The 27,116-nt window shown below is 45.3% G+C and overlaps 1 long non-coding RNA gene across 3 annotated transcripts in view; it reads right to left on the bottom strand.

Moving 5' to 3' along the window:
- Positions 1-8,638: 8,638 nt before the first annotated feature.
- Positions 8,639-27,116, bottom strand: part of LOC123368786 — a 31,302-nt gene continuing 12,824 nt past the window's right edge. The window contains exons 3-4 of one of the 3 annotated variants that reach the window (XR_006578891.1): positions 24,916-25,070; positions 8,639-8,769 (exon numbers count right to left, since the gene is read on the bottom strand). This is a non-coding gene — a long non-coding RNA (uncharacterized LOC123368786). Of the gene's footprint in view, positions 8,770-19,468; positions 19,983-23,008; positions 24,716-24,915; positions 25,071-27,116 lie in introns of those variants that run through there. The other 2 variants (XR_006578890.1, XR_006578889.1) reach the window with 2 other exon arrangements.

The raw sequence follows: 27,116 nt of genomic DNA on the forward strand, positions 1-27,116 counted from the left end.
TTTCAGCTAATCCGTTGGTGGACGGATGATATGGTGCTGACGTGATGTGGTGTATCCCATTTGCTTTCATAAAATTTTGAAACTCCTGAGAAACGAACTGCGGTCCGTTATCGCTCACTAGTTGTTCTGGCAGACCAAAACGACTAAAGAGTCCTCGTAGTTTTTGGATAGTACTCTCTGCAGAAGTGGACTGCATTAGAGAGACTTCTGGCCATTTAGAATGGGCATCTATTGCCACCAAGAACATGCTTCCTTCAAGGGGGCCAGCAAAGTCAACGTGAATACGTTGCCACGGGTTTTCAGGCCAGTCCCATGGGTGTAGGGGTGCCCACTGGGGTGCATTCCTCACACCCTGACATGACATACAAACTTTTGCCTTCTCTTCAATAGCGCTGTCCAGTCCAGGTCACCAAAAATAGCTTCGTGCAATTTCCTTCATGCGCACTATTCCACAGTGACCGGAATGTAGCTGTTCTAACATCTGTGATCTCAGTGGTGGTGGAATAATGACACGTCTCCCCCACAACAAACAACCAGATTGGACCGATAACTCCGTCCGCTTGGACATGTAGGGAACAAGGTCTGATGAGACCGGAGAGGTTTGTCGAGATGTTCCATGCATCACCAGGTCCATAACGTGGGACAATACTGGGTCAACGCGAGTTGCCTTCTTTATCTGAGTAGCAGTGATGGGTGTATTCTCTACCTGTTCAAAGTAGAAGATTTCCTTTTGGGCACTATCTTGATGTTTGACCGGTAAAGGCAACCTTGAGAGGCCATCTGCATTGCCGTGTAGAGTGGATTTCCGATATTTGATTTCATATGTGTGTGCAGAAAGTATCAATGCCCAACGTTGCATACGACTAGCAGCTAATGGGGGAATGCCTGTGTAAGGTCCAAAAATTGATGTCAGAGGTCGATGGTCTGTGAGAAGAGTAAATTTTCGCCCAAACAGGTACTGATGAAACTTCCGAATTCCAAAAACAATTCCTAATGCCTCACGTTCGATTTGGGCGTAGTTAGTTTCTGCTTTGCTTAGAGTGCGTGAAGCAAAAGCAATAGGTCTCTCTTCACCTGAAGGCATAATATGTGACACGACTGCTCCCACTCCATAAGGGGAGGCATCGCAGGCCAATTGCAGTGGTAAGGATGGATCAAAGTGCGTTAGAACTTCAGAATTTAGCAATGCATCCTTAGCTTTGTTAAACGCAACATCACAGGCTTCAGTCCACTTCCAGGCCTTGTTCTGCCCAAGGAGCTCATGAAGTGGTTTTAGCAGTGTGGCTAACTGTGAGATGAACTTTCCATAATAGTTCAGGAGTCCTAGAAACGAGCGCAGCTGGCTTACATTTCGAGGTGGGGGAGCCTCCACAATAGCTTTAACTTTTGCAGGGGCCTTATGAAGACCTGCAGAATCAATGATGTGTCCCAAATATTCAACAGAGGGCTTGAAGAATTCACACTTGTCTTTGCGAACTCGTAGGCCATACTCTTCCAGTCTTTGTAGGGTAGCCTCTAAATTCTTTAAGTGATCCTCTTCATTTCTTCCAGTGACCAGGATATCATCCAGATAGCACTGAACTCCTGACAAGCCACACAAGATCTGGTCCATAGCCCTCTGGAACAGGGCGGGAGCAGATGTTATTCCGAAGGGTAGACGACAGTATCGATAAAGCCCCTTATGAGTCACAATAGTCAACAGCTCTTGGGATTTTTCATCGACGTGCATCTGTAAATATGCTTGACTCAGATCAATCTTACTGAACTTTTGTCCCCCAGCCAGGCCTGCGAAGAGGTCATCGATGCGGGGAAGCGGGTATTGCTCTGCACACAACACTGGGTTGACAGTGACTTTAAAATCACCGCAAATCCGGAGAGAGCCATCTTTCTTCACGATTGGAACGATAGGAGTGGCCCATGAGCTATGGGTAACTGGTATTAGGACTCCATTGGTGACCAGGCGCTCCAGGTCTGCTTCAACTTTTGGCCTGATGGCATATGGCACAGTTTGGGCTTTCAGATATTTTGGTGGACTGCCAGGTTTAATGTTCAATGTCACAGTGATTCCCTTCATACTTCCCAAATCATCTCCAAAAACAGCAGCATGTTTCCTTAGTATAGGGGTTAGACTGGTTTCTTCTTTAGTCATCCGGTGCACTTCTGCCCAGTTCAGTTGAATCTTCCCAAGCCAAGACCTACCCATTAAGGCTGGGTAGTTACCTCTCACCACAAACAGTGGCAATTTAGCCACCTGTCCATTGAGCTCCACCTTAACATCAATAGTGCCCAGCATAGGCACAGCTTCTCCCGTATACGTCTTCAGAACAGTTTTTGTTGCCTTAAGTGGAAGATGCTGTAGCTTTTCTTTATACACAGTCTCGGAGATCAGTGAGACGGCTGCACCGGTGTCCAGTTCCATGCGTATACGTTTGCCATCCAATAACGGGGTTACCCAGTATTCATGTGAGCCCATTGCCAAAGACAAAACATGCAGTGGCACTTCCTCTTGCGATGAGGTATCACCTTGATCATCCTGGGTCTGCTCTAGGGTATGCAGGGTTCCTCTTTTTGTCGGCCAGACCACAGGCCTCTTTTTCTTTTGTTTACAGGCACACTCAATGTGTCCCTTTTTGCCACAGTGTCGACACACCAGGTCCTTACACCAGCATTCTGATGCCTGGTGACCCGGCTTACCACAGCGGTAACATTCTTGACTCTGCACAGTTTTGTGGGTCGGTTCTTGTGACACTTTTTGCACCCTAGGGGGTGCACCGATGTATTGTGCCTCCCTTGTAGCCAGTTCCATGGAGACAGCAATATCAACAGCCTTCTGTAAGGTAAGCTGAGCCTCTGTCAGTAGGCGCTTCCGTATAGCTTCACTGTACAGGCCACACACTAACCTGTCACGCAGGGCATCATGTAACATTTCTTTAAATTCACAGTGTTCTGCTAGCTTTTTTAAAATGGCTACAAATTGTACAACTGTTTCATCTTCCTTTTGGTCTCTTTTGTGGAACCTATATCTTTCAGCAATTACCAGTGGTTTTGGGGAGAAATGAGACCCCAGGATTTCCACAATGTCACTGTAAGATTTAGTCTCAGGCTTAACAGGGTGTAGTAAGCTGCGTAGCAGAGAGTAGGTTTTAGCCCCTACAACAGTTAAGAATATTGGCACCTTCTTCGCTTCTGTAATGTCATTTGCAATACCAAAAAGCTCAAAACGCTCAGTATACACATGCCACTGCTCTGTATTCTCATCAAAAGGCTCCAGGGGCCTGGTCAGAGTAGCCATGATTTTTAGTTTCACTTTCACAGTCAGTGCAAACAAGCAGCTTGTTTGTTTGTTCTTTACCTTAACTTCTACTTCCTTCTGTTACTGGAGCAGCACCGGAGTCTCACCCTCGTCGCCAGTGTTATATCCTTGGGGCAGCCGGTGTAGGAAGCAATCACTTGAGGCCAGAGAGCAGGCAGCTAACCAAAACCTCCATTTTATTTACATATATACAGAGAGCTCCTCAGCCGGTTGAAACCGGTTGAGCTAACCCATAATAATCGAACTCAGTTGCCATAGCAACAAAACCATGACAACCAAATATACAACAATTTCATTGATGCCAATGAACACTTTATATACAAGAAGTCCCATTTAGTGGATAGAGATAAGAATATAGGCAAGTAATGGTAGGATTGGGGCTTTAATGAGTAACCAGAGGCTGCTAAATCAGATTAAAAAGGAGAAATATTCATCAATTTACAGGTGAGCTTCAAAAGGTTCATAAGTTCTGTTTGGATAAAACAACCAAAACTTCAGATGCTTTTCCAAATTTTATGAAAGCCTACTTGTCTGAGAAATGAGCTGGACACCATGCAGGAAATCTCCCAAAATATTTCTGCCTGCCTTCCTATGGGCCAGCCACAACCAGGTAGTAGAGAGTGGATGGAAATGAATACACAAAACAAACCATCAGGACTTTGATTCCAATCTATTCTTCTGGAAGTTGAATGTTGTCTTAAAAAGGAAAATAAAACAAGGTTTGAAGAAATCAGGTGGTTTCAAATATTTCATGATTTCAGAGATTTTCTGTAGTATAATAAAGATCTTTGATTTCTGTCCTTTTCCAACCTTCAGATGTAAATGGATATTGTATATTGGCTCATCTAAAAACTGTAATTAATACAATTACAATGAAAGACACTTGATTTAATATTTGACCACTCAGACTCAAAAGTAAATGTAATTTTTCCTTGTAATGGTCCCTGAGGCCACATTTTTGAGAAACCACTGTCTCCCACCATCTTATAGCATATCATGAGTTGATTGAAACGAACAGGCTTAATACTTATTCATGAAAAATTTCTCTGGAAAAAGAACAACAGGACTGGTCTTAAAAGTAACTAGATGCAGGCAAAAATAATTTTGTGTTTGGGATTTGCCTCTCACTGGTGTAAAGTGATCAGAGAGACAAATCAAAGCAGAAGAATGAAATATTTGGAGAGCTGGCATCTTCCTCCTCTTTTATCAAGCACATTTTTCAAGCTGATCTTTCTATGGCATTTCAAAAACTTAAGGAACTATATGACAACTTTTGGGATAGCTTCTGGGGAACACAAGGTTTACTGGCGAGATTTTTATTCCCAACTAGTGGCTATGTCCTGAGAGACAGGTATCCTGGGAGCAAAACTGCTCTTCGACTAATGTGATAACCCCTGGATATTGCTTTGTTATTAGGGCTCATAGCCAAGAGTCACAAATACAGGGAATTTAGCTCTCATCTTCTAGCACTGGTAGTGCTGCAAGACACTGATGAAAGTAAGATACACACACACACACACACACACATACATATTCTGGTTCAGAATAATATAGGAAGCACTGACAATGAAGCTAACTTGCAACATGTATCACAAATAAAAAGATATTTACATGAATTTATGGATATAGATAGCCTCCTATTGCCAAGCCCACACAACTTCATTGGATATTTGTTTATTAATTTAAAAAAATGGTTAACTTATTCCCAGCCACTCAACAATGTATGAAAAGGCTTGTGATGACTGATACTATTGCACTGCTTGGCTGCCTGCTTCCCTGATGTACTGTTTAATAGATCTATCTCCTTGTTCTTTTCTTCCATTCTGTGTATACAATCTGTGAATTATGGCAAAAACCCTATATAAAGTTTAAACCATCTGAAGTATGAACTAGTGTCAGGCAGACAGAACCCATGTCTGCTTATTCTTTTGGAATAATTTGTTAGCAAACATTTTTCACTTGTGATAATCTTCAGACCAACTTCCTACCAGTTTCTTTACTTGCCTAGTTGGACTCTGTATACTTCCCAAAGTAAAAGAGAACATATGTAATGGAGACGTATGCGTCAGCATCCAGAGAAATAATGCTACGACATGCATCCAAAGTCTCAGCACCACAGGAAGTATTATTTGTAAATACGTTACCCCCCTCATGCACAGAGATTTCTACATAAAAGGGGCAGATTATGGCAAAGCCTGTGTTTGACTGTTCCACTCACTGCCTTAGTGCCTACTAGTGTCAAAGCATGCTGTTGCAGTCTTTGTCTCCAGCACCCCCTATTGGCCGCCATAATGGTCCTGCAATGGCCTGTCTCTAACAATGGCTTCGGTGGCCTAGCCTTTTAGTCAGGTCACCCCTTTCCAATTCTCTCCCCTGCCTGGGTAACAGAAGTCCAAAAAACCCCCCATTCAAACAGAAGATTCTGCTGCCCTTCTCAGGGTACACTGAAGTTCCCTGCTTGTCACCCCTACTCCCAGGGACTGCAGAGTTTCTTCTTTGCTCCTTAGGCTGAAAACTGCTTCTCAGGACTTTTTTCCCTGGAGGCCCTTCTTCCTAGCAGTTTCCCTACCTCTTTGCCTCTCCAGGGACTCTGCCAGCTTCTCCTTGGGACCTCTCTGCTTCTTACAGGCCCTATCCTCAGGCCCTCTCACAAGAGCCTGACCAGCTCCCTACGGTTCTCTCCAGTCTGCCTCCATCAGGCCCCTCCCAGAGAGCAGGAATTCCCCTTGCTCCTTCCTTCTGGGTCTCCTTCCTTTGAAGGAGTTCTCCACTCTCCCTATGTAAGTCTCCCTCACCCTGTCACAGCAGGGTCACTAATGCTAATTAAGCTACCAGAGTGGGATCAGCTGGGGGGATAACTGTTACATCACAGGAAAGGCTGAGCCTGTCTTCTCTTAAACAGCAAGCCAGCCTGGGACCTGTGAAGATGCCAGCCAACACCCCAATCATTGTTCTACCTCACCTCTAAAAGAAAAAAATGTGGAGAGGGAAACATAGCCCTGTTCCCTAATTCAATACCAGGCAGCAGCGAGGAGCAGGTGCAGGGAAGTGTGGCCTGTTAATGGGCATTTCCTTCCTTCCTCTGACCTGCACTCCCCCAGGAGGAGGAGGAACTGTAGCTAAATCAACTAAAATAACTTGAGGGTCTCTAACTGGGAGATGTATCCTATGCCCACCCCAAACCCAGCTCTGCATCCACCCCTTACCAGTTGTGACTTATCAGAAATAATACAGCCCCAAACAGAAGTTCTGCATTTTAAAACTATACGATGTCTTGGTTACTTAAAAATATATTCATGACCTGCATCTGGATCACTCCTGTGGTTGTGCCTGCATCTCTTCCAGACAGGCTAGAACAGTTCTCCAACACCATTAGTTCAGAGTTTACCATTTAACACTTATAGCTGTGAACTTGGTCCAGCTAATTCCTGCCAGCATTCCAGAGTAAAGTTCTAAGAAACCTGGCAGTTTCCATTGCAAAAGTTCCCAGTGGTGCTGGAACAATTTGTATAGTGGGGGTGCCGAGAGCCATTGAACTAAACTGTAAACCCTGTATATGATGGAAACCACTTCAAGCCACAGAGGCGGCAGCACCCCTCCCACCCTGCCCCCCGGCACTCCTAGTTCCAGCACCTATGGAAGTTCCCAGTGCTTTTGTTGCAAGCTTTTCCCAGAATTCTACTACCAAGTTTCAGTCACTTAGACTTTCCAAGACTAAGGATTGGTTACTACAAAGAAGGCAAAACTATAAATCCCACTAGTATTTCATATGTCCCAAAGCCTCCAGACATCCAAAACACCCAACAGAGATGTAGTACAATATGCTTTGAATCTTCGGAGTTAGAGGGACAGTATATTTTTCAGTACCCAGGGGCTAAAGCTAATGGCCACATAGAGGAATCAAGTGTCTTTCTGGCAGGCTATAGCAGGTCTCTGAAGAGCCAGTCAGGTAGTTTATCTCAAAAGACACTCAGAAGTGATTCACTGTTAAACCTCGGCACAATAAAGCTTCCCCCACCACATCCAGCTAATTAGCTCTCTGCCATTGCAGATGCACACTGTTCTTTGGATGGGTTTAATCTACATAGGCATCTACATTAAAACAAACAACTGACCCTGAAAATAATGTTTTCACTGAACACAAAGGAGGACAGAAAGGGAGTCGAAATGGAGACAGGCTCCGATCACGACACTGCTTTGGCAGGACAGAGTATGGTATCTTGAAACCTTCTTAGCACCATTCCACCTGCAGCTAGACTGACGCAAGCCTTTCTTCATAGTGTAAGCAAATTATTCTGAGAGTGTCCTTGGAGGTTCAGAACTTTCAGTGCTACCAATACATAACATGATCTATGTTTTGATACAGCCAGACAAGCTTTGCAACATTCTATGGGAAATGTAAAATAAAATAAGCACAATTTTATATTACCCGTGTCAATAAGGTGTTATATTTAGCAAGTGTAGCCCCTCCCTGGTGTCTGTTATATGGAGTGGTGTCTCTCCCTGTCTTGCAGGGGTTGGGTCCTGGGTTCTTTGTTTCAATGCCTGTTGCTGGCATCCAAGGTAACCCTCTCACTGTGCCTGGCACACAAGAGGTGTTGTCCCCTAGGAAAATGACTACTACTACTCTTAACAAGGAGTATGACTCAGGACACAAGAAACAAAATACATCAATGCAAACCCCAACAAATGAAATGCCACCCCCAAAAATAACAATATAACAGAAGGGGACTGTATTGGGTACAGTAAAAACAGGCTCTAGGGAAGGAAAGGGTTAAGATTAATAAGTACTAAAACAAACTAACTAATTTCCCACCTCCCAATATTCACAACTGTACCACAATGTTCAGATCCCTACCTGGCTCCTTTCCAGGCATATGGAATATGTCGGATGAGACCAGAGATGGATGTAGCAGTGCTGCCAACATTGTCCAGCTTAAGAAAAGAGAATGAAAGAGGCCCCTTCTTGTTAGGAGGACTGTGGTGTGGCTGTCCCTTGTGCAGCTACTTTGGAAAGGGCATTTTAAAATATCTCCTCTATAAAAGTGCGTGATGGGAGGGCTAATCTATTTTATCCCTCATGAGAAAGGCTTAAGGGTTTGATTTTCAAAGCAAAAGATTGGGGCTATCCATCTATCTGCCTGCCATTTGTGCCTCTGCAAAATCTCCCCCTAGTTTACTATATATTGGTAGTTTAATTAGAAAAAAATCATTTGGAATCAGGAAAGTAATTTCAAATCAATACTATTGCTCTGATGTAAATCTGTACTAGGATTGCAGTACAATTCTAATTGAGATTCAGCATGAACCATTTGAAACTCTCTTCTGGTTTCCATTTCAGATGATGCCCAGGCTTCTAAACCATTTTAATAGACTTCAGTCCACTTGGAGATACATCATCCTCAGCTACGCTCCATGCACAAATGTTTTTGCAGATTTCTGTGAGCTCTTTCCCCCTAAATATAGATATAAAATATTTATATTAATTAATTATAATTATAGTTAGTTAGTCTGTCTATCTTTGCATATCTTCTGGTAGGGCCTGGAAGAAAAACGAAAAAGACTCCTGTTCATGAAAGCAATCATCCTTTCAGCTCCAAAGTAGTTAAACCAATTCACATTGTGCAGTTAGTAGGATATAGCCTTCACTATCAATTATCCTGGCAAAGAAAGGTAGATTGAATGACTTCCACTGGCTTCAATGGGCTTTGGATAATGCTCTTTATTATTAGAAGCAAATCAGATCACCAGATTTAAGCCCCCTTTGGAAATGCTGGAAATTCAGATTTTAATCTGATTCTGGATCCAGATTTGTCACTTGAAGACTGACTCTCTCTCTCTCTCTCTATATATATATATATACAGACACACACACACAATGTCCTGAAGAGGAAAATAATTGCATTCTTTATTCCTGTGGAGTCTGATGTATGTTAAATCTTCTAGAATTTCTTAATTAGCTTTTGGTCACAAAAAGAAAGTATCTACTAGACATATGTAAAACATCAATAAATAGTTTTGTATGGGATTACTCCTGAGAAAGTAAAGTACAGATATCTGTATTCAAACATTTGAGTGGTACTGAACTAATTCCATAATTATGTAACAGAAAAATAATCAACAGAATGTTCAAGAAAGACAGTACATTTCTTTCCTTAGATTTAGTTTAATTGTTCCTGGAGAACATCTTGAATACTCTCAGGAACTGATGTGTTTTAAGGAGAATCACTGTACTGACAACATGGATTATCAAAAACATGATCACACAAACTGCTATTTGATTAGACCAGGGGTCAGCAACCTTTCAGAAGTGGGGTGCCGAGTCTTCATTTATTCACTCTATTTAAGGTTTTGCATGCCAGTAATACATTTTAATGTTTTAGAAGGTCTCTTTCTATAAGTCTATAATATACAACTCAACTATTCTTGTATGTAAGTAAATAAGGTTTTTTAAATGTTTAAGAAGCTTCATTTAAAAATAAATTAAAATGCAGAGCCTCTTGGACCGGTGGCCAGGACCCGGGCAGTGTGAGTGCCACTGAAAATCAGTTTGCGTGCCGCCTTCAGCACGCGTGCCATAGGTTGCCTACCCTTGTAGACTTTTGACCCTGAACATTATTATACCTCATAATGTCTCTCCACAATACCATTTGGGGGGAAAAAATCTAAAAACATATGCTGTAATAACAAATTCCAGAGGGCAAGGGGTGGGGCAGGTTTCCCCTATGATCAGTTCTGCTCCTTAGGAATGGTGGACGATGGAATAGCTTTAATCATTTAAAATAGCATATTTATATCCTCCTCTGAATTAGGAGAAACAGAGAAGGATGACTGGAGATTGAACTGAACTCAGCTCTGTCTTTATTCATGTAAAAACATCATTGGTTTTAATAAGACTTTTTTGCATAAGAAATACAGGTTTGGCCTTTATTCAAATGTGAGTTAGAGAGGAAGGGTGTTCTCATGGTAAAGGCACTAGGGTCCACACTCTGAAAATCTGGATCCATCAATTCCCAGCTTTGCCATCAACTTTCTGTGTGACCTTGACCAAGTCCCTTGATCTGTCTGTGCTCCAGCTTCCCAGCAGTAAAACTGAGAAATTTTCTCTCTTTCTCCTATCCCTCTCCTGTCTTGTCTATTTAGACTAGAAGCACTTCAGGGCATGGTCCATTGATTCCTATGTGTTTTGTACAATACCAAATACAATGGGGCCCTGGGCTCTTTGGTGCTACTGGAACTCAAATAATAAATCAGTTATGTTTGATAGGTCTTTGTACTAAGCATCTCAGAGCTCTTCATAATAAAACATAACTAGGAAATGTACACTAAAGAGTGAATGTTCAGTTCACTAATATGCAAAACAAGTCAGTCAATTTAATCTAGACAGACATGAATAGCATTGGATCATGTTCTAAAAAGGCTTGCTCCAGTATTGCAACCAGAAAAAAAGAACTGACAATGTTCTCAAATATAATAAAGCAATGCAAAAATGTATGAATTATAGAAAAAACTCTTAGAATTTTTCCATTGTGTAAACAGAAACCAGTACTGCATTGTCAAAATGACTGTGGTGTGCAGGGCCTGTGCAAGGAAGTTTTGCGCCCGAGGCGAAACTTCCACCTTGCACCCTCCCCACCTCCCTGCCCTGAAGCGTCCCCCCCCCCACAGCAGCTCCCCCGCCCCGGAGAGCCGTGCGGCACCTCCCCACCCCAGCTCACCTCTGCTCATCCTCCTCCCCGAGCACACCGCCCCCACTCTAATTTTCCTCCCAGGCTTGCGGGGCGCAAAACAGCTGATTGGCACTGCAAGCCTGGGAGGCAGGAGAAGTGGAGCAGTGACCACGCATTCGGGGAGGAACGCTGTTAAAAAAAAAATATGGGGCACTGCTTTTTGGCGCCCCCAAATCTTGGTGCCCTAGGCAACCGCCTAGTTCGCCTTAATGGTAGCACCGGCCCCGGTGGTGTGCTTGGATCATTTAATTCTTCTCCTAATCCTAGCCACTTATACTTGTCAGAGGCCAAAGAGTGGCAACATTATGAAAAACTGATTTGAAGAGCAATTAGTGGTGAATGACAATAATCTAACCTGAAGGACTAGAGTACAGTTCTGTGGCTTGCTAAGCTAACACACTGCACTGTAGGTCTATGTTTGTCAGCATTTCTAAGATAGAAACACAGAGATTTGTGATGATAAAGATGACATGCTTCTTAAGTGACTGCCCTGAATCACAACCATCACCAAGCTCTCTTAGAGTATGTCTACACTACGAAATTACTCTGATTTTACAGAAGTCGATTTTTGGGAACAGACTGTATAAAGTCAAGTGCATGCGTCCACACTAAGCACATTAATTTGGCGGTGTGCATCCATAGTACCGTGGCAAGTGTCGACTTTCAGAGCGGTGCACTGGGGTAGCTATCCCACAGTTCCCACTGCCCATTGGAATTCATTGCCTGATGGGGCCAAAAATTTGTCACGGGTGGTTATGGGTAAATGTCATCAGTCAACCCTCTCTCCATGAAAGCAATGGCAGACAATCATTTCGCGCCCTTTTCCCTGGATTGCCTGAGCAGACGCCATAGCATGGCAAGCATGGAGCCCGTTCAACCATTTTTTCACTGTCACTGTATGTCTACTGGATGCTGCTGACAGACACGGTACTCCAGTGCTACACAGCAGCAGCTCCTTGCCTTTGCAAGTTAGCAAAGATGGTTACCAGTCATACTGTACCGTCTGTTGCTGTCATGGGTGCTCCTGGCCATGAGGTCGGTCAGGGGCACCTGGACAAAAATGGGAATGACTCCCCAGGTCATTCTCTTATTTAAGTTTTGTCTAATGGAGATTCAGTCCTGCCTAGAATATCAGGCAAGCCTACTAAAGAACCACAGATACAAGCAGCCACTCCGGGTCAGAGACCCAGACATCCCACAGAAATGATGAGCTGCATGCCATTCACGGGGTGCCCTTACAACAGCCCCACTCGTTACTTCCCTCCTCCCCCACCCATCCCGGGCTACCTTGGCAGTTAGCCCCCCATTTGTGTGATGAAGTAATAAAGAATGCATGAATTTGAAACAACACTAAGGCCTTGTCTACACTACAAGACTATTTCGAATCAACTTAGTTCGAATTTGTGGATTCGACCTTATGAAGTCGAATTTGTGTATCCATACTAAATACACTAATTCGAATTTCTGAGTCCACATTCACGGGGCCAGCGTCAACTTTGGAAGCGGTGCACTGTGGGAAGCTATCCCACAGTTCCCGCAGTCCCCGCTGCCCATTGGAATGCTGGATAGAGCCCCCAATGCCTGCTGGGGGGAAAAATGTGTCGAGGGTGGTTTTGAGTAACTGTCGTCATTGAACCGTCAATCACGCCCTCACTCACTCCCTCCCTGAAAGCGCCTGCGGGCAATCTGTTCGTGCACTTTTCTGGTCAGTGACAGCGTGGACGCCACAGCACTGCAAGCATGGAGCCCGCTGCGATCCTCGCCGTTTTCTCCTCCTCGCACTTTATCGTCCACCTCTTCCACATTCAGCTGCTGAGAAATTGGGCTACTTTTCAATGGTTCTGCAAGCACTGGGGGACCATAGGGGACGTTTTACCAACATGAACGTCGGATGGCCGGGCAAGGTTCCTGATGCGTGTGTTCTCAGGAACTGTGGGCTGCTCAGACGCCTGATGGAAGGTAGTTTCTTCCCGTACCACGAAATAACTGTTGTGGATGTGCATTTGTCTATAGTGATCCTCGGTGACCCAGCCTGCCCGCTAATGCACTTGCTCATGAAGCCCTATACAGGCGCCTGGGACAGCGACAAGGAACTCTTCAAATACCAGCGAGCAGCGAGCAGCATGACCTGTGACTGTTCAGTTTCTTTACAGAGAAGCTGAACCTGCCCCTGTTTCTTTACCCAGTTACTGTTGACTCTCCTCTTCGGTTAAATACCCCGTTCTCCCCGTTTCCCCCACTTCCAAGACACGTGTAAAAATAAAATACATGTCACACTGTTACTGAGGAGAGGTTTCTTTATTCATGACTTTTCGTTAAAGGGTTGAAACTGGAACGCAGACTGTGGTGGGTAGGGTGTGCGCTGATGTAAAGACCGCCTCTAAACTCAAGGAATGACAGGCTCCTGCTCCTACAGCGGTCCGCATTGCCGGACTGCTTGTTTCAACGGAGCCTGCCATCCCTCCTTTTTGGGATTCTGTGTGCGGGGGGCTATGTGGCCTTGTGGCGGAGGAGGACGGATACAGATTCCTCTGCTGCGTGACTCAGCGGTCCAGGACAAGGACCGCTGTATAAGATCTGTAACCGCCCTCCCCCGCTAAAAAGTCACATCCCCACCGCCCACACAGAACCTGGAAACCACCTCCCATACCGACCACGGTGCCTACTGACTGCACTGTGTGTGTGACCCGCTGCTGATCCGGCCCCCGTGTCTGTACCCTGGGAAAGGTGCCTGTCCTATGCAATTAGCAACGCACTTCCCCACGCACCCCATTCAAACACAGTCTTCAGTGAAAAAACATGACGGAAATAGTACTTAACAGCAAAGTATTTTTATTACTTAAGTACACAGTTATGGGATGGGACTGGGATTGGGACTTGTTTGAGTCCGGAAGGGAAGGACTTATGCAAACGTAGGGTATGAGAGCTTTTGGTTACTTGAGCACTCTGCTGGGGTGCAGTGACAGTATTCACGGCCCAGGGCGGGCATCCTCCTGGTTATTTAGGGTGAGGGGGGTATGTGACTTTGTGGCAGGGGAGGGCGGTTGCAGAGATACTGCCGGGGGCTCTGTCCTGCAGAACATACACAAGTCGCCAGAGCGTGTCCGTTTGCTCCCTCACTAGTACAAGCATTGCTTGAGTCGCCTGCTTGTGTTCCTCACGCCACCTCTCCTCCCATTCGCTGTGTGAGCGCTGGTACAGAGAGACTTTCTCCCTCCACTGCCTCTGCTGGTCCGCCTCGGCTAGGTAGCAGCCCACACATTCATCGAAAATCGTGTCCCTTGTCTTTTTCTTTCGCCGCCTAATCTTCGCCAGCCTCTGCGAGGGGGATGCTGTGGAAGGTCTGGAGACAGTGGAAGCTGTGAGATGGGAAACAGTTAGTGAATTCCTTGCAAAGATACTTTTTTGCGAACAATTAACTGAGTCTAGGCTGTCTCTGTGAATTTTTTGTTGAGACCCCTGTGCCTGCTGTTGCACAAATCATTTGCGCGGTGGATTCTGGGTAAATGTCGCCAGTCATTCCTTCCTCCGGGAAAGCAACGGCAGACAATCATTTCGAGCACGTTTTCCATGAAATGCCCTGGCACACGCCATAGTGTGGCAACAATGGACCCTATTTTGCCTTTTGTGTATGTCACCGTATGTGTACTAGATGCCGCTGACAGAGGCGGACCAGCAGCGCTACACAGCAGCATGCTTTTGCTTTTGCATGACAGCAGCGATGGTTACCAGGCATACTGTACCGTCTACCATACCATGAACTGGTAAGAAGACGGTAATAAGATGGTCATGGTTACCTGTCCTTTTGCACTGCGCCATTTGGTGCTGTCATAAGTGCCCCTGGCCGATCAGCCAGGGGTGCAAAAGCAAAATTTGGGAATGACTCCCCGAGTCAATCCCTCCTTTTTGGGTATCTAAAAATAGAATCAGTCCTGCCTAGAATATGGGCAACTGTACTAGAGAACCACTGTATCATAGAACCAGAGAGCACAGCTGCTCTCTGGCCAATCATGCATAAATTTTGAGCTGAATGCTATTCACAGGGTGTGCTCCTGAAACAACCCCAGCTGTTCATTCCGTTCTTCCCCCAGCCTTCCTGGGTTCCAATACCATTGTCCCCCCACTTGTGTGATGAAGTAATATAGAATGCATGAATAAGACACAGGTAGTCGTTTGTGAGAAATGAGTGGAAGGAAGCCTCCAGCTGCAATGATAGTCCAGAGATGACATTAAGGGGTGTGGAGGAGGGATCCAATCATCCCTCTGCTAGTCCAGGGGCAATTGAATCTTTTCTTTACAATGAAGGGTGGGGGCTGATGGAGCTCAGCCCCCTGTTGCAATGATGAGGACGGTTACCAGCCATACTGCACCATCTACCATGAAAAATTAGGACCAGGCGACCTTGATCGACCTGTCCCAAGCAAGTTGGTATGGTTACCAGTCCTTTTGCACTGCCCCATGTGCCAATAGGCTGATGATGAGGACGGGTAGCAGTCCTATTGTACCATCAGCCACCCATGGCAGGGTGGGAGGAAGGATGTTGTTGTTGAGTGCTGCAGCAGCGCGTCTATCTGCAGCATTCAGTACAGATACGGTGACATGTAAAAGAGTCAACAGAGGATTGTTTTCCCTTTAACTTCTGGGGGTCGGGGGGGGGTGCGTAAATTGCCGAGCTATGCCCCGACCCACCGCGGACACTGTGTTTGACCCTAGAAGCATTTGGAGATCAGCCAAGAATGCAAATGCTTTTCGGAGACAGCAGGAACTGTGGGATACCTTGCGTCCTCGTTCCCCCCTCCCTCCATGAGCGTCCATTTGATTCTTTGGCTTTCCGTTACGCTCGTCACACAGCTGCGTGCTGAGTCTGTGCTATGCCGTCTGTCCGGAGATTTTTTTAAAATACTTTGGACCAGGTGTAACATTACAGTAATTCCCCTACTTAGATGCAGGAGTCTCCGAGCAAGATAACCGTGAGGACGGGCACTGAAGGAGATAGAGAGCGCATGCTGCGTGAAATCTAGCACGAACCACGGACCTATGCAGCCGTGCTCTGGGAGGCAGTGCTCCCTGAATACCGCATGACAGCCTCGCGCGTGTGCTATCACGGAGCACCCAATAAGGCAGCTCTCCCCAGGAACCTTCTGCTGATGCTTATCGATTAACGGCAGGAGAGCTTCGTGGAGATCTCCCAGGAGGATTTCTGTTCTATCACCATATATACAGAGACCTCCTTTTCACACACTTCAGATTCCTGTTATATTAAGAATAAAAGTTAACATGGTTAAAGCACTTACCGACTGCTCCTACCCCTGATTCAGGATCCGGGTTCATGGCCGGGGAGGGTTGGTAGGGGATCTCCGTGACGGTGATGAAGAGATCCTGGCTGTCGGGGACACCAGCGTTGTAAGCGCTGTCGCCTGCCTCGTCCTCCACAAACCCTTCCTCATCTTCCCCGTCCGTGAACATCGTCGAGGAACTGTCCGTCGACACTGTCCCATCATCAGAGTCCATGGTCACTGGTGGGGCAGTGGTGGCAGGCTCCGTAGCATCCGTTGGCCGCTTTGATTTTTTGGTAGGCTTGTCTGGGGTCCTTGATTTTCACGCGGCGATGCGTTGCATGACGGCTGTATCCTCTGTCTGTATCATGGCTTTGGAGACCTTCTCGTAGGTCTTTGCATTCCGTTTGTTGGAGCGCAGCTCCGAAAGCACAGACTCCTCGCCTCACACACCGATCAGATCCAAGAGTTCCCGGTCAGTCTATGCCGGGTCCCTCTTTCTATTCAGAGATTACATGAACTCCTCTGCTGGAGAGCTCTGCATTGCTGCCGGTGCTGCTGAGCTCGCCCCGATGTCCAACCACAAAATGAGATTCTAACTGTCCAGAAAGGAAAAGGAATTCAAATTTTCCCGGGTCGTTTCCTGTGTGGCTGGTCAGAGCATCGAAGCTCGGACTGCTGTCCAGAGCGTCAACAGAGTGGTGCACTGTGGGATAGCTCCCGGAGCTACTAAGTTCGATTTCCATCCACACCTAGCCTAATTCGAATTAGCCATGTCGAATTTAGCGTTACTCCACCTGTCGGGGTGGAGTACCAAATTCGAACTAAAGAGCCCTCTAGTTCGAATTAAATGGCTTCCTGGTGTGGACGGTTGAGCGGTTAGTTCGAATTAATGCTGCTAAATTCGATTTAAAGTCCTAGTGTAGACCAGGCCTAACTTTATTGCCTCTGCAAGCAGAGATGAAAGGGGAGAGGGGAGGGCAGTTGGCTTACAGGGAAGTAGAGTGAACCATCATTCTGCACTTGCTCAGCCTATAGTTGGACTGCTCCTTACCACCGTCCAGGTTTCATGAGCCATGGGAGCAAGGGGTAGGTGCGACCATGTGGTGCTGCCGACTGGGAGAGCAGCCTGAGGCAGAAATCTCCAGCTCACATGATATTGCAGGCAGGACTGAATCTCCATTACACAGAACTTAAAGAGAGAATGACCTGAAGTCATTCCCATTTTTGTCCAGGTGCCCCCGACCGACCTCACCAAGGCCAGCCAGGAGCACCCATGTCTGCCCAAGTGCCCCCAACTGACCTCACCAAGGCCAGCCAGGAGCACCCATGGGACGACGATGACGGATACCAATCATACTGCACTGTCTGCCGTCTGCAAGGCAAGGCAAGAGGATGCTGCTGTGTAGCGCTGCAGTACTGCGTCTGCTGGCAGCATCCAGTAGACATATGATGACAGTGGAAAAAAAGGCGAGAAACAATTTTTTCCTGTTGCTTTCATGGAGGGAGGGGCTGACGACATGTACCCAGAACCACCCACGGCAATGTTTTTGCCACATCAGGCATTGGGAGCTCAACCCAGAATTCAGATGGTTGGCGGAGACTGCGGGAACTGTGGGATAACTACAGTCGTCAGTTGCCTCTCCCTCTGTGACAGCAACTGCAGACAATCATTTCACGCCTTTTTTCCGCGCAGACGCCAAAGCATGGCAAGCATGGAGCCCGTTCAGCTCACCGCAGCAGTTATGAGCATTGTAAACACCTCACGCATTATCGTGCAGTTTATGCAGAACCAGAAGCTGAAAAACCAGGCGAGGAGGCGATGGCAGCGCGGTGACGAGAGTGATGAGGACACGGACACAGACTTCTCTCAAAGCACAGGCCCCGGCAGTGTGCACATCATGGTGTCATGCTGTGGAACGCCGATTCTGGTCCCAGGAAACAAGCACAGACCGGTGGGACCGCATAGTGTTGCAGGTCTGGGATGATTCCCAGTGACTCCGAAACTTTCGCATGCGTAAGGGCACTTCACGGAACTTTGTGACTTGCTTTCCCCTGCCCTGAACCACAAGAATACCAAGATGAGAGCAGCCCTCACAATTGAGAAGCGAGTGGCGATAGCCCTCTGGAAGCTTGCAATGCCAGACAGCTACCGGTCAGTCAGGAATCAATTTGGAGTGGGCAAATCAACTGTGGGGGTTGCTGTCATGCAAGTAGCCAATGCAATCACTGAGCTGCTGCTATCAAGGGTAGTGACTCTGGGAAATGTGCAGGTCATAGTGGATGGCTTTGCTGCAATGGGATTTCCTATCTGTGGTGGGACGTTAGACGGAAGTATATCCCTATCTTGGGACCGGACCACCAAGGCAGCCAGTATATAAACCACAAGGGGTACTTTTCAATGGTGCTGCAAGCACTGGTGGATCACAAGGGACGTTTCACCAACATCCACGTGGGATGGCCGGGAAAGGTTCATGATGCTCGCGTCTTCAGGAACTCTGGTCTGTTTAAACGGCTGCAGCAAGGGATTTACTTCCCAGACCAGAAAATAACTGTTGGGGACGTTGAAATGCCTATAGTTATCCTTGGAGACCCAGCCTACCCCTTAATGCCCTGGCTCATGAAGCCGTACACAGGCAACCTGGAGAGTAGCAAGGAGCTATTCAACTATAGGCTGAGCAAGTTCAGAATGATGGTAGTGTGCGCGCATTTGAACATTTGAAGGGTCGCTGGTGCAGTTTACTGACTCGCTCAGACCTGAGCGAAACCAATATCCCCATTGTTACTGATGCTTGCTGTGTGCTCCACAATCTCTGTGAGAGTAAGAGGGAGATGTTTATGGTAGGGTGGGAGGTTGAGGCAAATCACCTGGTGGTCGATTACGCACAGCCAGACACCAGGGCAATTAGAAGAGCACATCAGGAAGCGCTGCGCATCAGAGAAGCTTTGAAAAACAATTTCATGACTGGCCAGGGTACCGTGTGACAGTTCTATTTGTTTCTCCTTGATGAAAACCCACCCTCTTGGTTGACTCTAAAATTCCCTGTAAGCAAACCACCCTCCCATCTTTAATCACAGATTGTAAATAAAGTCACTATCATTTAAAAACCATGTATTCTTTATTAATTGGTTATAAAAATAGGGAGATAACTCACAAGGTATCCCGGGTGGGGTGGGGGAGGAGGGAAGGAAGAGGCCACTTCAATACTTGTTGAATGACAGCCTTCTGTCCACTGAGGTGGAGTGGTTAGGTGCCTGGAGCCTACCCTGTCCCCCCCACCCAGCATTCTTGGGCATCTGGGTGAGGAGGCGGCTATGGAACATGGGGAGGAGGGAGGGTGGTTAAACAGGGGCTGCAGCGGCAGTCTCTCCAGCTGACGTTCCTGAACCTCCACCAGACGCCACATCATGTCCGTTCGTTCCCACAGTAGCCCCAGCGTTGCTTCGTGCATCCTCTGATCTTCCTGCCACACCTCTCCTCACATTCACTCACCACTTTCCTGTCCTGTGCTGTGCTATTGTGTCCCTCCACCCTTTCTGCTGAGCTCTTTCAGTGCAGGTGGCCTGCATGAGCTCAGAATATTTCATCACACATGCGTTTTTTTCGCCGCCTTATCTGAGATCACCTTTGGAATGGAGGAGGGAGGCTTGAAACATTTGCAGCTGCAGGAGGGAAAAAAAGGGAGAGAAGTATTTAAAAAGATACATTTTACAGAACAATGGGTATACTCTTTCACAGTGAACAACACTAATCACATTACCTAGCACATGTGATTTTGGTACAAGGTCATTTTTTGCATCTTATATTGAGCGTCTGCAGCTTTGGTGTTTAGACATCAAACATGCCAGACAACAGAATTTGGCTTGCAGGTGGCCATAGTCTTTTGGCTTCTGCAACCTTCATAACAGCAGCGCCTTCCTTTCCCATACCAAGCAAAGCCCATTGAGTTGTCCATTTGGGGCTGCAGTTTTCGTGTTAACGTGCAGCAGCAGAAACTAAACTAACCCCTCCTCTCTCGCACACACACACACCCACCCCCCATCCTTTTCTCCGGGATGATCGCTTTAATCCTCCCCGCACCGCGTGGCTGGTATCAGGGAAGATCCCTGCTAGACAAATGCGAGCAGCTCAGCACCAATGCCGCCCCCCCCCCCACACACACTGCTTGGCTAACTGCGGGGAGGATTTCTTTTCAGCCACAGGCAAACAGCCTGAGGATAACACAGAGAGATAAAGAACGGATGTTGCTTGAATGCCAGCAAACACCAGGACCATATGCTGCCAGGCTTTGTCATGCAATGATACCAGATTACTTGCTACTAGCATGGCGTGGTAAAGAGTCCTACCATGGGAGGACGGACTAAGGCTGTTCTCAGAAACCTTTTGCAAAGAGTACCTCCAGGAGAGCTTCATGGAGATGTCCCTGGAGGATTTCCGCTCCATCCCCAGACACATTAATAGACTTTGCCAGTAGCTGTATTGGCCACAAATGCATCCCAAGTCCTCAGGGAAATTGATCATTAAAAACGCTTGCTTTTAAACCATGTTTTATATTTACAAAGGTACACTCACCAGAGGTCCCTTCTATGGCTTCATGGTCCAGGATATGACCTTGGGAGGGTATTTCAGTCAGGGTGAGAAAAAGATCCTGGCTGTTGGGGAGAATGGTGTGCTGTGTGCTCTCTTCAAGGTCGCTGTCCTCCTCATCATCTTCCCCATCTGCAAAATCCTCAAGCCTGGTGACTTAGATTACCCCATCATCGGAGTCCATGGACAGGAGTGGGGTAGTGGTGGCGGCCACCCCTAGAATTGCCTGCAGCTCAGCGTAGAAGCAGCATGTCTGTGGCTCTGTCCCGGAGCATCTGTTTGATTCTTTGGCTTTCTGGTATGTTTGTCTTAGCTCCTCAAGTTTCACGCAGCACTGTATTGAGTCCCTGTTCATCATGGCCTTAGAGATTTTTTCAAATGTTTTGGCATTCCATCTTTTGGAACGGAGTTCTGATAGCACGGATTCGTCTCCCCATACAGTGATCAGATCCAGTACCTCCCGTACAGTCCATGCTGGAGCGCTTTTTCAATTCTGGGACTGCATGGTCACCTGTGCTGATGAGATCTGTATGGTTACCTGTGCTGATCAGCTCTCCACGCTGGGCAAACAGGAAATGAAATTCAAAAGTTCATGGGGCTTTTCCTGTCTACCTGGCCAGTGCATCCGAGTTCAGATTGTGACCGCTATGGACAGCAATGGTGCACTATGGGATAGCTCCCGGAGGCCAATACTGTCGAATACCCTAATTCGAACCGGCAATGTTGATTTCAGTGCTACTCTCCTCGTTGGGGAGGAACACAGAAATCAATTTTAAGAGCCCTTTATGTCGACAAAAATGGCTTTGTTGTGTGGACGGGTGCAGGGTTAATTCAATTTAATGCTGATAAATTCGACCTAAACTCGTAGCGTAGACCAGGCCTTACATTAGCTGCTGAGTCAAAGTGAAATAGTCCAAGGAAAGAGGTAAAAGCTACAGGAGCATTTGAAAGGTAACAAGGAATAATTACAAACATTTCTGAGGAGTTTCAGCATTTAGTCTTGAATGGATATTTCTGCCACCCTGAGCCTGAAAGACACACCTGACTATGAGCCAATCTCCCCCCTCGGCTTGGAGTGTGCAGTAATGGGAAGAAATCTGTGTATCAACTGCCCAAAAATGCTAGTTGTGCCATATGTAGATGTTACTTCAAAGCACATCATATCAGTTTTAAATAAATCCTTGGGAAACTCAATAATAAATCCACTAGGAATCCTTCAACTTCCGTCATGATGTGCAACATCTTTACTATTCCATTCTCTTCAGATTAGTCACAGAGTCATGATGAATTGCTTAAATCTGTGTGGCCGTTTCATGATCTGCATTAAATGTGCAGTAACAACTAATATGACATTTTTATAATCAACCAACCTGTGAAACTCTTTGCCAGAGAATGTTCTGAAGGCTAAGACTATAACAGGGTTCAAAAAAGAACTAGATACATTCATGGAGGATAGGTCCATCAATGGCTATTAGTCAGGATGGGCAGAGATGGTGTCCTTAGCCTCTGTTTGCCAGAAGCTGGGAACGGGTGACAGAGGATGGATCACTTGATGATTACCTGTTCTGTTCACTCCCTCTGGGGCTCCTGGCATTGGCTACCGTCTGAAGACAGGATACTGGGCTAGATGGACCTTTGGTCTGAGCCAGTATTGCCATTCTTATGTTCTCATGATAGTTTTTTCTCCTGGTACTAGTAGCACAGTGTGTCCAAGGATGACTAGTGAGTTATGAAACCCTGGTAAACTCATTTAAAGAAAAAATGCCAAAATTTTCCAATATGGATGCTTCAAGTTAAGCACTGAAAACCTTATTTAGGCACTTGAAACAGATGGTTAGATTTTCAAAGGGGCTGAGCACTCACTCACAGCTCCTACAAGACCCGTTAGGAACAGTTTTGTGCTCAACACCTCTACAAATTTCAGTTGCCCTTTGTAATTTTAAAAAAACTTCCATATTTCATATATTCTTGTGCGCCAAGGCAATGTCTAGTATGTGTAATTTCCATGGTTAATTAATGGTGTGGATCCTTTAAAAAAAATCTACATTATTTTATTTTTCATGTATTCATAAAAGCTCAGTTCTTAAAAATACCCCTCACACAAAAAAAGATGGATTTGGATTAGCGGGTCAGGAGATTCACACTAGAATCTATAATCAGATTGTTTTGCGCAGTATGCTGCTGGGAATACAAATACATTTCTTCAATCTACAGTGCTACAGTCACTGCCATTAAGAGTGGGAATGAGAAGTAGCATTACGCAAACATTGATGCTGATTTCCCCATAAAATGCCCAGCAGGTTCAAAAGTATGGACTGCTAAAATTGCTACACTGGAGTCCCAGTAGAACTGATTAAATTGGATGTTTGCATAGTGTTTCAGTGCTCAATGGCATACCATGACAGTTTTATTTCACTTCTCCAGATTGCTGGCCAAACATAGGAAACAGTTTGTAGACCAGCACCACCAAGGACAATATCCTTCCCATAACAGACTCCCTGCCACCTGAAAAGCAGAACACTGAAGCACCGAGTTTATCGAGTATATCAGCTGTTTGAAGGACTATTGGGCTTTTAGCATCAGAGGAGATAGGTCTGCCAGTGTCAATGAATTGAATGTTATTTTGGCAACTGCTCCTATGTTGCTGAGTCAAATTACAGCACTGAGGATGCCCAGAATGTGCTCTCTTTTTTTGTTCAGTGCTCCAGTAATCAGAGGGACAGAAGGTTTTCAAAAGCCTATTACCCAAAATGAAGCAAATGAGAGCAAAACCACTGCATTACACAGGATGCATTCTCCAAGCAGTTTTAGAAGATTTAGAACTCAAAGATATATCCAGAGCAACTGGTGCTGTTCCTTCCTTAAAGGGCCATACAGAAAAGCTACTCGTACAACTCTGTAACGTGAGCCAAGACTTGCAGGCATATACCACATCAAACAGACAGGTCTGAGTGCTCAGCTAAGCTATAATGTGCAAATGGTACTATAAAAGTGAACCAGATTTTGGTGTGTCCTGATCTGCATTTGGAGGAGAGTTACAGCTTACTCATTGCCCTGGGTATGCCATCTTCTGTAAATATGCCTTAGGCTGAAATCCTCCCAGTCAGGATGGCCATTATTCCAGGTGCTTGTAGTTAGACTTGCAAAGTAACTTAAAGCTGTGTTTGAGGTGTCTGGGATATTAAAGTTTAATTTATTGTTTGTCTGGTCAAAGCGCATGAATGAATGAATAAATAAATACAACATGTTACGTGCACCACAGCACTCAGTGTTCAACTTTTAGGCCAGTTTAGAGCTATAACATCCAAAGACATCTTAAAAAAAAAAACCACGGTGACCTATTAGAATAAAAATGCCAATTTTAACACCTTCCAACTTAAAGTTATTAGAGACAATATTTTTCACTTCACTCTAGGGAGGCAGGAAAAGCTGCCACTGGTCCATTGCACTTGGGCAATTCAAACATCCTGCATTATTTCACATTCCTAGGGCATTAATTCACACTCGCCTTCAAATTTACAAACTTCCTGTTTGATTGATCTTGTGTAAATACCTAGGTGGGCATCTGCCTGGCTTGTTAAGTAACTGCGGTATTGTTAGATACTATAGATAACAATATCTTAGTCTTTAAAAAGTAAGTATGACTCTTCAGGCGATATTCCATCTCTCTGATCCACACTGTGGAGCTTTTCTTCACAGTGCAGAACTTCATTGCATACAGCTGGCATTCAACCTGGGAGCTCCCATAAGCAATAGTGATCTGCGCAGAAGAGCCAAAGGGCTAACTGAAGAAGAATCTTCCGCCATTCTTGCCATGTGGGAAGAGAATCTGTTATCACTAAACTTTTTAAAGTCAAAGCTAGAACAACAACAGCATACAGACAAGCACTTTAAATCAAATTATAGGCCCATAAAAATCCCATTGACTTCAAATGAGTTGCACAGGTGTAACCATGCAAAATATGATCCATTACATATGTGAGACTTTCATGAGCTTGTGTAACCCACCTCTTTCAGCCAGCCTAGCACCAAGACAGCATCATCTTTAAAGGACAGAGGAGAAACAGCTGCATCCTCTAATCTGCATATACAGTTACCAAGGCAATCTCTGCTCCGCATAAGATCCTCCAGTTGCCCAACTTCAATGATTAGCTGGACCAGGGCTGAACAGGAAGAAGCAAGCAAATCCAACCATGCATTAACTCCCATGGCTGGCAGTATAACTAGGTCTAATCATTGCACACACAAAAATAAAGGTGGGCTGAGGCAGGGAAGAGAATTCTATTAGACACTAGCAACAGCTATAGTGAAACAAGCTCATAAAATGCATCAAGAACAGTGAAAAAGCAATTCATCAAAGAGATTGTAGTAAGGAGAACATAACTGTCTAATATAGACTCTCATATGAATGGTGACTGTCTTTAGAACATCTCCAGTAATTTTTGCCCATCATATATAGGCAATTGATTCATCATTCAGCTCAAAGGGCAACCTTTATTTTTCTTTAATAAATCAATACAAAAAAGATTTCACTAAATGAAATTAATGTGTGTAAAAGATGCAGTCATCCGCATTTTGCTCAGAAAGACGGGATGAGAAATTCCTCATACTGACACCCTTAGTCTACCTGAAAAGAATGATCTTCCTAATGCTACCTTGAGATTGAATGATGCAGCAGGTGGTGGTGATGGTGCATTATCTAAAAGCTGGCAACACATGGATTGGATTAATAAAGGAAATGTACTGTTATTACCATTTAATATTTGCCTAGAAATGGATGTCTTCAGTTAATTTTTATTTGAAGTGGAACGTACATTTTCATTGGAAGTCTGTCAATCCACTTTTCCAGTTAAAACAGAATGCATGCTTTTCATCTCACTGTATGAACAGCCGCCTATATTTCTTCTCTAACTCAATCAAATGCTAAAGAAATAAAATATACATGGTCTAATGAAAGAATGCATAGCTCTAGTATTTTCAGACATGGCAGGATCGGCTCCATGTGTTTAACTGCATTTTTTATTAATCGCATTGAAGAAAGTGTACTAAAATATACTTGGTTCACCAAGTAGCGTGTCTTACATCTCTATAGGCTTTGAAGAAGTGTTCTCCCTATAGAATAAAAGGCTAGCAGAATTTCTCCCAGGGCAGTTGGGAGCAGTTCTTATCCTTCTTTGTGATAGCATAAGGTGCAGTCTAGCTGTACCAACCTTGGACTGCTAGTCAGTGTTACAGCTCCATCCCTCTACAGTTTAGCCTACCCCCTTTAGGTAGCTACTACTGCTGGTAGAGAGAGCTATCATCATCCCATTGCTTGTGCCTAGAGAATGCAAACAAACCCTGAGATTCTAGCTGTCTCCTTCGCAGATAGTGCATGGTTGGGGGTGCTGAGTAAGCCAAGTTGGCAAACGTACAAGCCAGTGCCTTTTTAGCTCATCATATTAAAGAACAGTGTGCAATTAAAAATATAGTGACTACTACATCAAGTGGCCAGGAAGAGTAAATTACTAAATCAAGGAATGAAGGCCTTAAAATATAATGAGACAGGTTAATCCAACATGAAACCACTCTTCTGAAGCAGATTACATGGCGGGGGCGGGGGGGTCCCCATTAGAAATCAGTGACAGTCAGTTTCAAAGTGGTTTTAAAGTAATTTTCTTTTAAACTATTTGGCTAAATTGAATGTATTAAACCATTAAATTAACAGAAAGCTTTTTTTCCCCCTCCTTTTTTAAAGTTACAGAGTTTACCCTAAACTAACTTTGAAATCAATTTTCTCTGGTTTCTGGTGGGGCCTGAAGGTTACTCATTTCTAATTGCTCATTTCAAATTCAATGCTTGAAAATGCAAGCTCGTATCACTCTGTGCCGTCTCACATCCCTCACATACTCCTTACTCTTGTTGGCCACAATGGGGAGTTTGGCTTGTGTGAGGAATGGAGAAACTAACCCTGAATTCAGTCTTCCATCTCCCCTAAAGCCAATGAGAGAGGTGCAAGATCAGGCCCCCGCTGAGAGAGAGAGAGAGAGAGCTCCTAAAGTCACTGAAGGCAGGTACTGAACAAGCAATAATATTAGTAGACGCACACACAAAGAATGTGTGTGTGTGTACGTGTATGAGAGCGTGCATGCACATGGACACCCGCACACACACATTTAAACAACTGAATCTTCAAAGCAGCTGTCAGAAATATCTAGCATCCTAGAGTA

Source organism: Mauremys mutica, chromosome 4 (genome assembly GCF_020497125.1).
Source record: "Mauremys mutica isolate MM-2020 ecotype Southern chromosome 4, ASM2049712v1, whole genome shotgun sequence".
Taxonomy (NCBI): Eukaryota; Metazoa; Chordata; order Testudines; family Geoemydidae; genus Mauremys; species Mauremys mutica.